General features: G+C 45.0%; 1 long non-coding RNA gene across 1 annotated transcript in view; it reads right to left on the bottom strand.

The window, feature by feature from the left end:
* The window catches only part of LOC109320018, a 21,759-nt gene extending 7,428 nt beyond the window's left edge, over positions 1–14,331 (bottom strand). The window contains exons 1-2 of the long non-coding RNA XR_002103699.1: positions 14,175–14,331; positions 908–912 (exon numbers count right to left, since the gene is read on the bottom strand). This is a non-coding gene — a long non-coding RNA (uncharacterized LOC109320018). The remainder of the gene's footprint in view (positions 1–907; positions 913–14,174) is intronic.
* Between the last annotated feature and the right edge of the window lie 613 nt (positions 14,332–14,944).

The raw sequence follows: 14,944 nt of genomic DNA, 5'->3' as shown, positions 1-14,944 counted from the left end.
CAACAAACCCGTGCTGGCTATCCCTTAGAATGTTAGCCTGGGCCAGTCCCTCAAGGATGGCCTCCTTAATAAACTTTTCTAAGATCTTCCCCAGGATAGAAGTCAGGCTAATGGGCCTGTAGTTAGCCGGATCCACTCTCCTCCCTATTGTGGCTGGCCATCCAGGTGGCTTACAACAGGGGTGAGCGGGTGGTCTCCCAGTGCCTTTTGCACCCGGTGCCCTGGCCCCCATGTCTGGGTGTGCAGCTCACCTGGGGCCTCAGTTCAGGGCTGGGGTGGGGAACGGTGGGGAGTTGCTGTTGCTGTCACTGCTGCTGCAACTGGCACTCCCAGTGCCAGGCATCTCTGCCCACTGCGCCTCCCCCACCCAAATCTCATGGAAGAGCTCCCCCTGGGCCTCACAGATGCTATGCAGCACACAGGCTGCAAAAATGGCCTGGGAGATGTTGGCTTCCATGACCTTGAGGCAGGCAGTGAGGGTGCACCAGCGTCCCTTCAGGTGGCCAAAGGCACACTCCACCAGTGCGTGGGTCTGGCCCAAGCATCAATTGAAATCTGTCTGATGGGGTTCAACTGACCAGTGTAGTTGCATGAGCCAGGGGAGAAGTGGGCAGGTGGGGTCTCTGATGAGGAGGAACCACCTTCCCCAGATGGAGGTCCAGCACCCCTGGCATGAAGTGCCCACTTTCCACCAGGGCTTGCAGGTTGGAGATCTGGAAGATGCAGATATCATGGGTGCTGCCAGCCCAGCCAATGTTCATGCTGGTGAAGGTGCCTTGGTGGTTGATGACAGCCTGCACTATGATGGAATGCTGGCTGTACATGGGGTGGTCATTGTGGGACAGGGAGGTAATGTGGATGTGGATCCTGTTCAGGGCCTCAGTGCACTGGGGGAAGCCCAGGGCACAGAACCTCATCACCACCTCTAGGGGGTCATGAACTCAAAACACAGTGTGCCCCAGCACGTCCTGGAGAGCACTGAAGACTCCCAGGACAGCCTCCCTGATGGTCACTTTGCTTGCATCAAAGAGGGGGATGATGTAAGTGCAGTCTGATGGGCATGGCCAGCTAGAGCATAGTGATGGCCAGCTGGGTCTCCTTAAGGAGAGGCGGCTGCATGGTGGTGGCCTGCCTCTCCAGGTGCAGGCAGAGCTGGTTGAGGAGCTCCTGGAAGTTGGCCCAGGTCATTTAAAATGAGTCCAGTCACTGTTTGTCATCCCAGGTGTGCTGGATGTCATGCATCCCCAGTCCTGGTAGGCTGGATGGGCCCACTGGCAGTGAGGCAGAAGCCCCAGCAGCTCGTGGACAGCATTGGTGGCTGGTGTCCATATGTGCATTATTGGTGTCCCTGCTGGGGTCTAGGCGATGGGCCAGGGACTGGTCATCATCAGTTTGGGTGCAGGGGCCCTCAGATGCAGCAATGCACCTGGCCATGTGGCCATACTGCACAGGGGGACAGGCAGGGCCAAGACTGACCCGAGCAAGATAATAGTCCCCGTGGTGGCAAAGCATGACGACTAGGTGGCAAGCAGGAGCCAGAGGCATGTGTTGTTGCTCCTGGGACCTGGGAGTGGACAGGTATCACATGGTGGGCACAGGCTCTGGTGACAGAGCAACAAAGGGCTATGCCAACCTGCTGCAGACTGCTCCAGGCCAGAAACACAGGTTGCCAGGGAGCACCATGCAGGGCCCCAGGCAGCTGTGGCTAGATCCTCCAACTTTCCCTGCCTGTGGCAGGGGGGTGGAACAGGGCCAGAGGAGCCCTGGGGCAGGCTAATGCCATGAGGAGCAAATTTGCTCCCAAGTGACTGCATGTGTAGATGCTTGCCCAGGACAGGTTTACTGCTCAGTAAATTACTGCACAGTAAACCCATATAGCATTAACTGCATGTGTAGATGTACCACACACTGCCAGCACAACACCATAGCCACTTCCATCAAACGTAGCTGACAAAAGAGCCCAACTGTTATGTTATATTACAAAGTTTAGACCATTGGACCAGGAAGAGGGACTGATTTCAATGCTCTTCTCATCCTGATGGAGTTCAAACATATGTCCCACCTCCCCAGACAGGGTACAGCCAAGCAAGGTTTGGGCTGAGTGGCTCTCTCCACTCTCCCTGTTGAAAGCAGACAATAGTACAGCCAGGAGTGCAAGATTCATGAGACTAGAGGAAGAGTGTACTAGAGAGAATATATATCTCTGTAGCCCAGTAAGGAAAGAGAAACTAACTGGTTCAGAAGCATGAGCTTTCATAGTCAACAACCTCTTTGCCAGATGCCAATCAAGTCCTAGCATCTAATGAGGTAGGTTGTTGACTGTGAAAACTCATACCAGAGACAGGAGAATTTGACAATATGGATTGGTCATATAGTTATGGCACTACAATATTATTTGGCTAAAAACAACATAATAAACTCCACATGGAATCTAGAGGGTGTGTACAGCCAAGATTATAGGGAAATTAATCCTATTTGATCTATGGCGTGTCCAAAAGCTTCTGACAAAACTTAGTGGTTTCATCCCTGGAAAAAAGCAAATAACCCCTTTCTCCTCCCAGATGGAACAGAAACCCAAATCAGTAAGGACCAGTAAGAGAAAGAAGAGAAGATCAAGAGGAACAAGAGAGGACTCCTCTTTACTCTGAGTAGGTAAGAGGGCAGAAGAAAGCCTGAATACTTTGATTTCCGTCTTTTTTAGCAGTTTGGAGAACTAATGGAACTGAAAAGAACAGGGCATTTTGTTGTATCCAGATATTGGCCTGAGTTAAAGTCTCCAACCCAAATGCCCAAGCTTTGTACCTAGGATTTTAGGGGGTCCCTTCTTGTTTTATTATCATTTGGCAGGACTGACTTGCTCAATACTTGCTCCCACACTCTGCATTTGTCTCCTTGTCCACCCCTCCCTACCCAACATAGCATGCCTATCAGAGGGAGGAGGGAGACTGGCTGAATTCTGTCAGTAGTTTTAGCTAGCAGACATCCCTGTGGGCCTTGACCAGGGGAATAAATATAGAGCGGCCTTTAGGAGCAGTCCTACTTTAAATGAGGATTGAGACTGAAATCAATAAGACAATCATAATTATGTTTCTTTAAGACCATTCTTTTTTCTATGCCAAGCAGATCTAAACACAGAAGAGCATCTCAAACTTCATTGATAGATTTTCATCAGAGATAAGCAAAAAATTGACAGTCTATATGTGCACTTTAATGCACAGTAACCTATTCTACTATGCATTAAAGTGGTGCGTAAAAAAAGCATGCTAAAAGCATGCTAATATGCTAATGTTCAGTAGAATAGACTACTGTGCATTAAGTGTCACCTAAAAACCATGCACTTGCACTACTGCACATTAGCGCAGCCTAACACACATTTATTTAGTACCTCATATTAGAGGTACTAAATTTAATGCCCATTAGTAAAAGCACATTAATGCACACATAGATGTGCCCAGTATGTGTTATTTTCTTGGAAAACTTTTAAAAAGAATTGGAAAAATACAAAAGAAAGAGAATAAAACTGAACCAACCCCATAACTAACCATCTCACCCGTTTTTTAATGTCAGACCTGAAAATCTCCCATTTGAACTAGCATGTCTCCCCAGAGGTTTGCAATGACATACTACTAGCTGCTAAGGCACAGCTCCTCTGCTAATATAAATTCTCATAGAACTATTGCAGTCAATAGAACTGTGACGATTTATACCAGCCGAGGGTCTTTCCTGCACAGAAGGAGTCCAAGTTTCCTCTGGCAGGACAGAATCCCAGTGAAAAGTTGTGATTAGATATTTCTGCACACCAGTCTGGCAAAACAAAACAGACTGGCTGGATCAAAATGCTGGAGGGGATGCCATAGTGTAGTGCATCATCTTCACAGGTGTGTAATTGTACAAGGCATATTGTGACTTTGAGGAGGAAAAGCAACTAGATGGGATCATTTTCCCTTCCTCCATGTGTGTGAAGCTCCCATTATCAGGGAAAAGAGTTCTGTGTGCCCATCAAAAAAAGAAAAATAGGGTACACAAAGAGTCTTGTATAACTTCAGTGTATAAAGTGAAGCTGCATGCAAAATGAAATGAGACAAGATTGCCCTCATATATTTGAAATGAATTTTCTATTGTACATTATTTCAATTATTCCACTATAAAGAACTTTCTCTGTCTTTCTCTGCCCTATCCTCTTTTCCACTGGTGCCCCAGATGCAAACAGACAGCATAATAATTCCTCACTATAAGCCTGTCAGTCATAACATCCCCACATGAATACTTAAAAAATAAGTTACAGTAACTGCCTCCAATAACAGCTCATGGCAATTTTAATTATTATACCCTTCCTATTCCCTCAAGGCACCATTCATCAAATTAAATTTTTCCCTTTTTCTTTCTTTCCCTTAAAAACCCTAATTATTCTTCAGTGCTAAGAATGACCAAACTAGTTCTTTTATAAAAAGATCTAAGCTTTAATTTTTTCATGAAGTCTCCCCAAAGCACAGTCTTTGATTACATCTTACAATTTAGCACATGACATGCTTCTGAGATCGTAGGTTATGTGTGAAAGAAGACACTATCTAAATATATTTTATAAGAAGGCCTACCAGACATATAATGCCCATAGCTCTGCATAAAGTTAACTAGTGTACACATAGATAACTACATATGCTAAATTATGTATAACTATGTAATGTTCTTGGTCAGGAATTAATCACCTTTCATAGAAGGGAGGCTGATATAAATGTATCTTCCTGATCTGCAGAAAGGAAGCCCTGGGTGGAGATTTAATCACATGTCATTGTCTGTTATACATTCATAAAAAAGATGAACAATTATGGCACTTGAAAGAAACCTATCATCAACTGAGAGGAAAAGACTATTTTTCTGAAGCATTTGAATTCAGTCTTTTATGACTAAATGACTACTTAAATCTTAAAACTCTAATCATTACCATTTGCTTCCTAAAATACCCGTCTCCCTTTATCCATATTTAGAACAGAAAACATGAAGCTCTTGAAAAATGTCTCTGGTTCTCTGAAAGGGTAAAGGTATTTTTCCCCTTTGTAATCCCAAATCTACAGTGAGAAAGTCAAACATGAACTCTCTGCTTTTAACTCCTTTAGTTTTGCCAACCCATGTGTGTTGCATTCATTTTTGTACCATTATGTATTATTCCTGACTGGCTTTTGGAAGTAATGAAAACAATTCTAATGCCATGGAAGGGGCACAGAGTATATGTGGAAGAAAGAGCATGGCTCATGGATAGGCTGTTGACCTAGGTGTGGGGAAATCTGGGCTCAAATCCATGTGCTATGCTGAGCTTTGTTTGTGGACTTAGACAGGGCACTTAGGGCCAAATCTTATTCCATACATGTCTAAGTTAAGCCCTGAATCAGCCAACTTAAGCCTCTGGGAAGCAGTTAACAGAAAAGGTGCATGAGTCTTCGGTACTATTTTCTGTGACTTAGTCTTAAGGCTAAGATGGAAGCAAGTTACAAAAGGACACACATTGATGCTTACTCAGGGAATCAAACAGGATGGAATTTAACATTTAAACACTTAGGGTGCCTGTACACAAGTGCAGAGGTTTCTCCAACGTGTTGTAATTACAGTGCATCAGAGCAGATTCAATTAACTGAGTCTGCTGGAGCGTGGTAATTACTGTGCTCCAGCAGCCTCCTGCATGTCATATATCAGTGTCCCCATGCTTCAAAATGGCAGCAGGACGGCTTGAACTAAAGCTTGTGCCACCATTTTGAAGTGCGAGAACAATGATACACAAGACGCTGTGGCACTTTATTTAGAGTGGCTCTTGGACCTGCTCTAATTAAAGTGGTACCCCCCATGCCCCCAGAGCACATGTAAAAGTGCCCATTGGGCTAAATCCTACCTCACACACTAAACATCTGCTGACCATTGTCTTATGCAGACAGACTGAGCCAGGAAGGCATTATGCTTCACCTGTGCAAACACATAGGGTAGAATTATGTTTCTTTTTAGTTATCCAGGTAGCAGGGTTTTGGTTTACATAGTGTTATTGGCATTTATATGCAGGTGGGTATTCTATTTCCCAACCATGTGAACATATATGTATGTACCTGGTACGCATGCAGACTGAGGGTGCTTTGCACTGATTGCATCTGTGCCAGGCTACTTCCACACAACCTTTGTTGATAAGAAGCAGCTTCCATAGCCCAAAACCAGAGCCCATCCCAAACCCATGGCAGTTAGACAACTAAAATGAAATAGGATCCCAAATGTTCAACAGGGGCCAAGTATGCAGCTTGTACACCCTGCTCTCCCTCCCTTCTTCCCCTCGCCAAGGTGAATTCTAGTTTATCCTATGCAACAACACTACTGTCCTATTTATTTCAATGGGAAGCTTTTAAATGCCTCTGGAGAAAGATCCTCAGTAACCCAAGAAGCACATGATTTTCCACTCATTCCAATGAGGAGTTTTAACTTGTGCTAAGGTACCTTCATCTGCTTGGAGTCCTACTCCCCATCCTGACCACATCTTAGCTGGACTTCTGACCTGAGCAGGTGGCCAAGTGCATGGATAGTAGCATAAGAATCCATCTCAACTGACCTAGACTTAACCAAGACATAGGCAATCTAGGTTCTGAGCTCTTGTGGCCTCAGATCATTTGAACCTGTGTCCTTTATGTCCTAGCAGAGAGCCCTGATCACTAAGCTATGGGGTAAACAGGGCTGGGAGCACCTCCTGCTCCATCCTTTTTGAAGCTGGTTCACTGGGTAGACAAGAGGGAAAGAAGTGTGAGACCAGAAAGAGAACAAATAAGAAAACCTGACTCCATGGCCCAAGCAAGGAGTGCCTTTCCTGAAAAGAAAAGGAGGCCTCTGTTCTGACTCCTGCCTTCAAGGCTTTTTTGTATTTTCTACAATGACTCCCCAATGCCAAATGCAATACTGTACACTGCTGTATATCTGGGGTCATGCTGTAATAATGGCACTATTCTGGATTTCATTTTAAGAGCAGAGGTGGGATCTGGGTCATTAAATTTGCATCAGTGCAAGTGGAAGGGGACTTCGACCTCAAAGTCCGTGGTGATATGAAAACACCTCTCAGGGCCAAAGCGGCAGTAGTAGACAGACAGTGAAATTTTCCAGTCTCACTGCTGTATATCTGATTCTGCAGAAAACAGAGATGGGATTTGAGAAGGCATAGGCGGACACTGCCATGTTCTTGAAGGCATACAACTGGGAAACGTGCCTTCCAGCTCCTTTGTGTTGGTATAGGAGCTGTCTGACTGCTCTATGAAGGCAGGCTGTGAAGTGGATCAAAGCCTTTCTGATAGCTCTGGTGTCTCCAGGGAGGGTGCAATGAAAGAATGAGAAGGGAAATGAGTCCTAGATTAAATAGAGAGGATGGGGCTCAGGTGAGCCACTCACTGCAATTAAAATTGCACAATTTTTTGAATTTCCCTTTGAGTTTTCAGGTTCATATGAACCCTAAATGCAAAGCGCAACTCAGGGATGGTGAAGCTGTGTGAACTGCAGTCAGTGGTGGGATATATCCCCCCCAAATTCATCCTATTTAGGACTGCTGAATCCACACAACCCACATCTTGGCCAATTTTGTTGATTTCTGCTGGTGTGAAGTCAGTTGCAAGGAACTACTTGCGTGATTAAGTGCACAACGGAGCCCAAACCCCACTGCTACCAATCATCTTACACCACCAGGATAACCCAATCCTTACTGAAGATATACTCCCCACACTCCACTATGCTGAGGCATCCTCAGGCAGCAGTGGGAATGGGAGATGAAAGCATAAAATTAGGAAACATAGGAAAATAACTTTTTTTTTCTACCTCCCTTTCTTTGTTTTCTCTGCATCAGTAGGGTGGGAGAACCCCCTCTCTAAACGTTGCAGCAACAGCTGACTAACCATTCACAATCATCACTCATTTCCAACTGCAATATACTCTCCTTGTCTACATTATGTTCTACTCGCTTCATCCATTCCCAAGCCCCATCTTAACTAGAGACAAAGAAGGCTAAGACACTGCGAGATCCTGTTCAAATAAAAAAGTGAAGCACAATGCTGGGTGTCATTCACAAACAGATGATGCTACAACCCAAGTTTCCTCACTGTCTCGTTCAGTGGCTCTCATTCATGATGCCAAAAAGAGAATGGAGAAAGCTGCATGAGATGTCCTTCTGAGAAGTAAGCAGCAGCTCAAAATCACCCATTGTAATGTGAGGGGGAAGAACATAAGAGCAACAACATCCATGATGGACCACCAGTAAGACTAACAAAACCTCCTGCTCAATAGACTATACATGTATGTGAACACAAGCACGCATTCCAGCATGTGCACATATTACTGAGAGTCTTGTTGCATATTAGACTTAGGGCATATTAACTGCACTTAAAACACTAGCAGACAGGCATTCAAACAGTAAAACGTGCTAATTGCTGTTGTAGCATAGCAAAATTAGGACTTTTCTGGCAAGAAGTATCTCCAGTTCCTACTACCTAACACATGTTGAGCTAACTTTCAACTGCTCCACAGAGGTAATACGATCAGGGGACTGACTCCAGTGTGGTGTGGGGGGCGGGGGTTGAGAGCAACAAACAGCTGCTTGTTGCTCCCAGCTCCCACAACACGCTGCAGCACACCAGAGTTTTCGCAGGGTCCAGCACCTAGGACATGTTTTATATAGACTGTAGTAGACATTACCTTGCAACTGCTCAGAAAACTTTCTAACTCATAGTAATGCTTACTGGCTGCTTACAAATGTCAATCCCCTTCCTCCCCACCCCCCCCAAAAACCTAGCGCCTTACTTTAAACTCCATGCACCCCTGCGCCAAGCCCAGCGCATGCCCAGAAGGGGCATCACTTTAGTTGGACCTGACTCGCCCAACATCTGTATATATCAGATACTTTAGTGGGGCTTTTTTGGTGCTTTTATCTAATAGCTGATTGAATCAGCTATTAGATAAAAGTGCCAAAAAGCCCCCACTGAAGCACACAAACTATACAGATGCTGCAGAGCCAGGTCATATTAATGTGCTTTCTTCCAGTAAAGTGTGTTTTTTTCCCATGTCTGTAAGCAGCCATTGTGAGCTAAATAAAACATGTACTGTTACATGCAACAAGGCCATGAGATGCAAAAGGACCTAAAGGGCCCATGTACTAAAGCCCCATTCTGCAAACACTCAATGAGGAAACAGACTCTGAGCTAGAGAGCTTTCAGTAGTTGAAGGACCTGGGAAAAAACAAAAATGAAGTGACTTGATATGCACATGTAATCATATTAAATAGAGATGAGAGGTGCAGAGTGCTGATCCTGCTCTGAATTTTGGAAACCCCAAATTTCCAGGATGTCATTTTGGTCTGGTTCATGCTTCAGAAAGCAACTGCTTGCAAAATGTATGGGTCCCAGTCAAATTATCAAATAACCAAAAGCTCAGTAAATTCAGTGTTCAGAGATTTGTTTGGAACTCGTTTTTATACATATCTAAACTGTGCACCATGAGGAACAGATACTCCTGCAGCCAGTCGTGTCACATGAACTCAGCTGAATGCCTGAGGGATCTACCAGAGTCCAGAAGGACATAGGGGAATTTCTGATCTTGTGTGAAAGAGCACATCCAAGCACTTCAAAAATGACTATTTTGCAATAGCTAAACAACTTCTGACCCTAAAAAACGGGAGGGGAGTTTACTGCTTCATGCCAGCCCTATGCCTTGGAATTTCTCCTGGAAGTTAGGAGGATGTGAGGTGCACAACAGAACTGCACAATGTTACCCAGGAAAGAGGACCTTATTGAACACAATTGATTAGGAGACACCTAAATAAGAGAAATTTCCAGACCCCTGGTTTCATGCTCTTTCCCAGCACCAAGCCGTGAAAAATGCCTGCTGTGTTCCTCTAGCATACACCTGGTTTGATACAAAAGGGCCAGTTGTTCAGTTCTGGCACTTCTACCGAGAGTGCAGTGTAGGCACAGAGAGGGCATGTGCCAGGTCTGAGGGCAGCTCCCAGATCTGCCAAACACCAGGCTGATCCTGAGGCACAAATGAGGTCAGCCTCAGATCTGATCTAAAATGCACCTAGCAATAAGGGAATGGCAGTGCCCCCACCCCTACAGCAGCCATGTGTCATCTACAGTTCCTTAAGGAGAATCCTCAAGTAGCAGGGAGGTCAGCTTTCATCAGCACTGTCCTGACAGAGCAGGACTTGGCCCATAATATGTAGCTTTTGAGTAATTATGGTAGCTTTATGTTTAAAAAAAACAACTGCAACTACAGAAAACTTTAATGTGCAGTATATGAATTGCCAGACCCCATAAACAAGTATGTTGCTTGCTTTTACATATGTGACACACACAACAGAGAGGCCTTGATCCCTGATAATTTGCAAAGTAGCTGCTAATCCAAGCTCTGGCTCTGTTCAGTGGAAATCAAATTTGGTGAAGCATCAGGGGCTTTCTTGCTGAGTGGCGTAACTTATATCTCCACATGCTCAGCCAAGACACAGGACCCTGAAAGTGCAGCAAATCCTGGAGCACAAAGCAAAAGGAAATCAAAACAAGCTCTGTCGTCTTGCCCATCTAAGGTTGTGTTTTGTATTGTTTTGTTTTTCATTAAGGTTATAGTTCCCCTTCTGCTCTGGCAATGACAGAGCAAACCTGACCAAACCTTCCCCGCTGAACACGGGGAAAATTTCTGATCTGGTGTGTCCCTGAAGAGTTAACACACTGTTTAAAATTGGAAGGGTGGGCTCAGGAGGATATGGGTGGGACACTATGGCAGCAAGGAAACCCTTGTTCACAGTTCTTTCAAAAAGGAAATGGGCACAGATTCCAAGGAAATTGTTTTGTGTTCCTGAGTAATGGGGGTGGGGAAACAGCACGGAGAGGCCGGATCTTTTGCGCTGTTACATACCACTATTACTGCTGCAGCAGCTAACTCCAAAGGCGCAACCAAAATATTTCCAGGCTCTGCCATTTCTAAATCTATTTATCAAAATTAAAACCAAAATGTAGTTGGGCATTTCCTTTCAGAGAAAAGGGGATTTCTAACCACCTCTGTTGAGCCTGTTTCAGATAAGGAGCTCTGGCACAGCCACCTTCGTTTTGGCAACCCAAGGCACCGACCCAACCAGGGTGGGAACAAAGAGATGAAGCAGGACAATACTTTTCTCCTGGGGTACAACTCCAGTGCCCTGTCTACTCACACAGACTGGCTCCAGGGAGCAAGCAGCAGAAGGAAAGGGGATCAATCGAAGAAAAAAAATAGGAATGTGCATTGGACAACATTTTTTTTATCCCAAGGATGGGACCCACTCTCACTCATCTTCATTTCTGTTGCTCCCACCCAGCTGCCCCTGCCAGTGTTATTTGACTTCCCTCTTCTCACTATCCTCAACAACACCAGCATTTTCCAAAAACCTGTCTGCCCTTCCCCGCACCTTTTTACCAGCTACTGGGGACATTATGGGAGAATCAGGACTTAACTGCTTCCCACTGTCCCAGGCATCACTAACTTCTACTGCTCCACTCTGAAACCAACCTGCAGCTCCCTTTCAAACTCCTCCCACCTACTTACATAACTATTTTTAAAGATCCACCTTTTGCTATGTACGGGCCAGATTAGCTCTAGTCCTCACGCAGCAGAGCTGCATCGAGAGGAAGGCATAAGAACCCTTTTCCCATGTACACTCAGGCGTGTTTATGCTACCTTTGTGCCAAACCTGGGCCTGCTGCCATGAGACACAGCCCTCCCACTTGCTCTGGGGCTGTGAATGCCAAATCCTGGAAATGAGGCTGTGGAGCCACTTGAAAGTATCCCTGAGCAGGTGCCAATAATCATGGCTGTGATAGAGCATCTGGTGTGAGTTCATGTCCACTCTAAGACAGGTCCATCGCCACTCTAACAGGCTCCCTGGGGTTAGGAAGTGAGTGGCTATCTTCAGCTCAGCACAGAGATGGTATAGACAGGCCCCCAGTGACTGCCAGGGATCCTGGTTTTCTCTGATAAAAGAAATTCCCCATTTTTGGATTTAAAAAGTAACCCAAAATCCACCTTTTTCCATGATTAAAATGAAATGCCACTAATATATAGCTATATAAATATATTTACATGTCTGTAATATAATATAATATAATATAATAGTGGCATTTTATTTTAATCATGCAAAAAGGTGGATTTTGGGTTACTTTTTTAAATCCAAAAATTGGGGATTTTTTTTTTATCTGAGAAAACCAGGATCCCTGGTGACTACCACTATCCCTGCACAGAGGGAGGACAAAGTCTCCTTCTTTTGTGCATCTGCAGAGAAAAGTCCACCTGTAGGAGGCAGGGCTGTGTCCTCAGCACCCTGCCTTGTTGCCTGACCTTGTGTGCAGGCATTCAGCCTGTGCGTTCTTCCTGAGTGACAAGCAGCCCTGAAAACAAAGTTTGCCTCTCCAGGTTGCTCCTGGAGTTCCCACCTCCTTCAGGTGAAGCAATTCTGCATGTCCCTCTTCATGCACCCAGTTGCAAAGTACATCATCTGGGTCTGGGTAAGGATTGCATCTTCTTAATGGAGACGCCTGATTCACTTCAGATGAAATGTAACCTGGAAACTCAGGCAGCGGGGCAGGGAAGAGGGTGGGAGTGCTCAAGGAAATATTTTGCTGAAAACAAAACTTTCAAAGCCTTTTAACTGCAGAGCACTGAAAATAGATTTCAGACCCAAAGGGAGGGGGAATGGGAAAAGGTTGTGAGTGGGGGGAGAGAAAGACAGATCAAACAACTGACAACAGCCCTGGGGAAAAGGGGGCACAGGGGTTGACAAGGATTTTTTAAATACATTTCCTGCAGAAGCAGGAGACACAGAGGGCCAATTTGTTGCAGTTTGGTCTTAGCAACAAGTTGTGCTCCACAAGAGACACTTCAACTTCACTCCAGACACCGCCGCTCATTACCCGCTGCTGCATCCTTCAAAACAGGAAGTGTTGCCAGAGCATTCATTTATCTTTTAATTGCCATTCTTTTGTTGCCACGAGAAATGTTTAGTTATAGATTTCATGCCCCCCAACCCCTGCCACCCCAGATCAACCACCTCTGATTGCAAACACGATGAAGAGATTTGAGGTTGATTTAGAAAAAGAAAAAAAACTTTCAGAAGATCAGTTAACTTGCTTGCAGCTTTAATTAAAGAGCCCTGTTCTGCAATAAGGGAGCTGCCTTTGGCCTGAAGTGGAAGTGGAGGTCTTTGGGATTTCTCCTTGTCATTATTCTTTCTTGCTCTTGTTATGGTTTTCAGTGTCTCAAGCTCTCCTTCCCAACCCCCAGTTTACTTTAAACAGATGTCTTATTTGTTCATAACATGCCGAAGATTTGCTCTGGAAGAGGCATGTTTTTGTATTTTGTTTTGCTTTTCTTTTAAAAGTAATGCGGTTTAAATTTTACAAAAGCGCTTGTGAAATAACAGGAGATGAGGTATATGAGTAGTTACAATTAATTGGATAATTGATTTAATTCATTTATTGCATTTCAGTTTTAGTGTATTTATGTCTCAGACAACAGAGCACTTGTGGAAGAAAGTAGAGTGGGTAAGAACTGATGGTACAAATGCTGGAGGAGAAAAATGCCCATCAAAGAAGGTAAGTCAGGGAATCTCTGGCCGTGCAGGAATGGAGCCTGAGAGGTCCAGGCTACTGAATCTGTGGAGAGATGGCATGAGATGGGGTGGAGAGGGATCTTACTTGTTTCAGCCAGGTCTAACTCCTTGTATAGACTTACTGATTTATGCAGCAGTTCATGTTAATTGCTGTTGTGGGTACACTGGAATATGAAAGCCTTGCTGGGGCTTATGAACAGGACACTGGATTGGGAGTTAGGAAACTTTGTTTCTACTCTTGACTCTGTAATAACTTGTGATGTGATGTCGAGAAAATCACTTTGTTTCAATGCCTGTGTTTCCCCCGCCATTTGTTCTCAGACTTCTCCATCCAGGACCAGTCTGTGACTCATTTTTCACTGGCTACCCCTTGTATGGAGCTGCTATCTGTGCATGTTGGCTGGAATGAGAAGGGCTTTGGTGAAAGACTGGAGCAGAGGAGAACCATGAGACACAACCTGAATCATTGTGTACTCTTAGCACTTCTCCTGGGCATGCTCAGCTCTGTCTGATTGTTCCCTTCACTGTCTAAGAATTCAACTACTGCCATTTACTGGGGCAGACCATAGGTCTGTCTTGCCCAGATCCTGTATTCAGACAGAGTTTCACTGGGCAGTGTTCACTGACTCCTTGGACTCATTTGGGGGCCAATGTGCACTGTTCAGTGTGCTCTGCCCCCTTGGTGTATTTATTTTAAACATATGACCTCACTCCCATCCCTGTTATACATATTTTGATTTGTCCCAAGGAATCAGTGTTTACTTACCCAGTGGCCTCCCTTCTAACGGAGGCTTATAGTGTTTCTTAGTGGGTGCTGGCCCACAGGCCCTTAAACAACCAGTAGGCCTAGATCATGCAGTGGCAGAGAATGGATGCTGAAGGGGAGAGTGATTTGCATATGACAAGGGTGTTTTCCTCTTGAAGCCTCCAGCGTTTAAGGTCTAGGAAGTTCTGTGTGGCTATCACTCATCTGTGAAGAACCTTCCACTCTGTACTAAGATCAGTGAGGGGGTAACCCAAGGACTACTCTTCAGTGACTTCCCAGCCATAAATTGTATATAGTCTTAGACACTGTCATCACCTCCTAGGCAGGCCTACCATCTCTGGGTCTGATTATTGTTTCATGAGCACGGAGTTCAGCCAGGCTGCAGAGCACTGGCCAGGCTCTGTGCCCATTGAGTGGGAAGATTAGGATCTAGCCTTTAATGCTTACCGTGCCCTGTGCCTCAAGAGTCACACATTTTTTTTGAAGTTGTGCTGCTGCTGTTTTATACCAGTTCTGCCTGTTGTTATGTTTATGTGCAAAAGTTCCCT

Source organism: Crocodylus porosus, unplaced genomic scaffold (genome assembly GCF_001723895.1).
Source record: "Crocodylus porosus isolate Cpor-Errol unplaced genomic scaffold, CroPor_comp1, whole genome shotgun sequence".
In the NCBI taxonomy this organism is placed as follows: domain Eukaryota; kingdom Metazoa; phylum Chordata; order Crocodylia; family Crocodylidae; genus Crocodylus; species Crocodylus porosus.
Note: the sequence above shows the minus strand (reverse complement) of the source record. Positions and strands in the feature narration are given on the sequence as shown.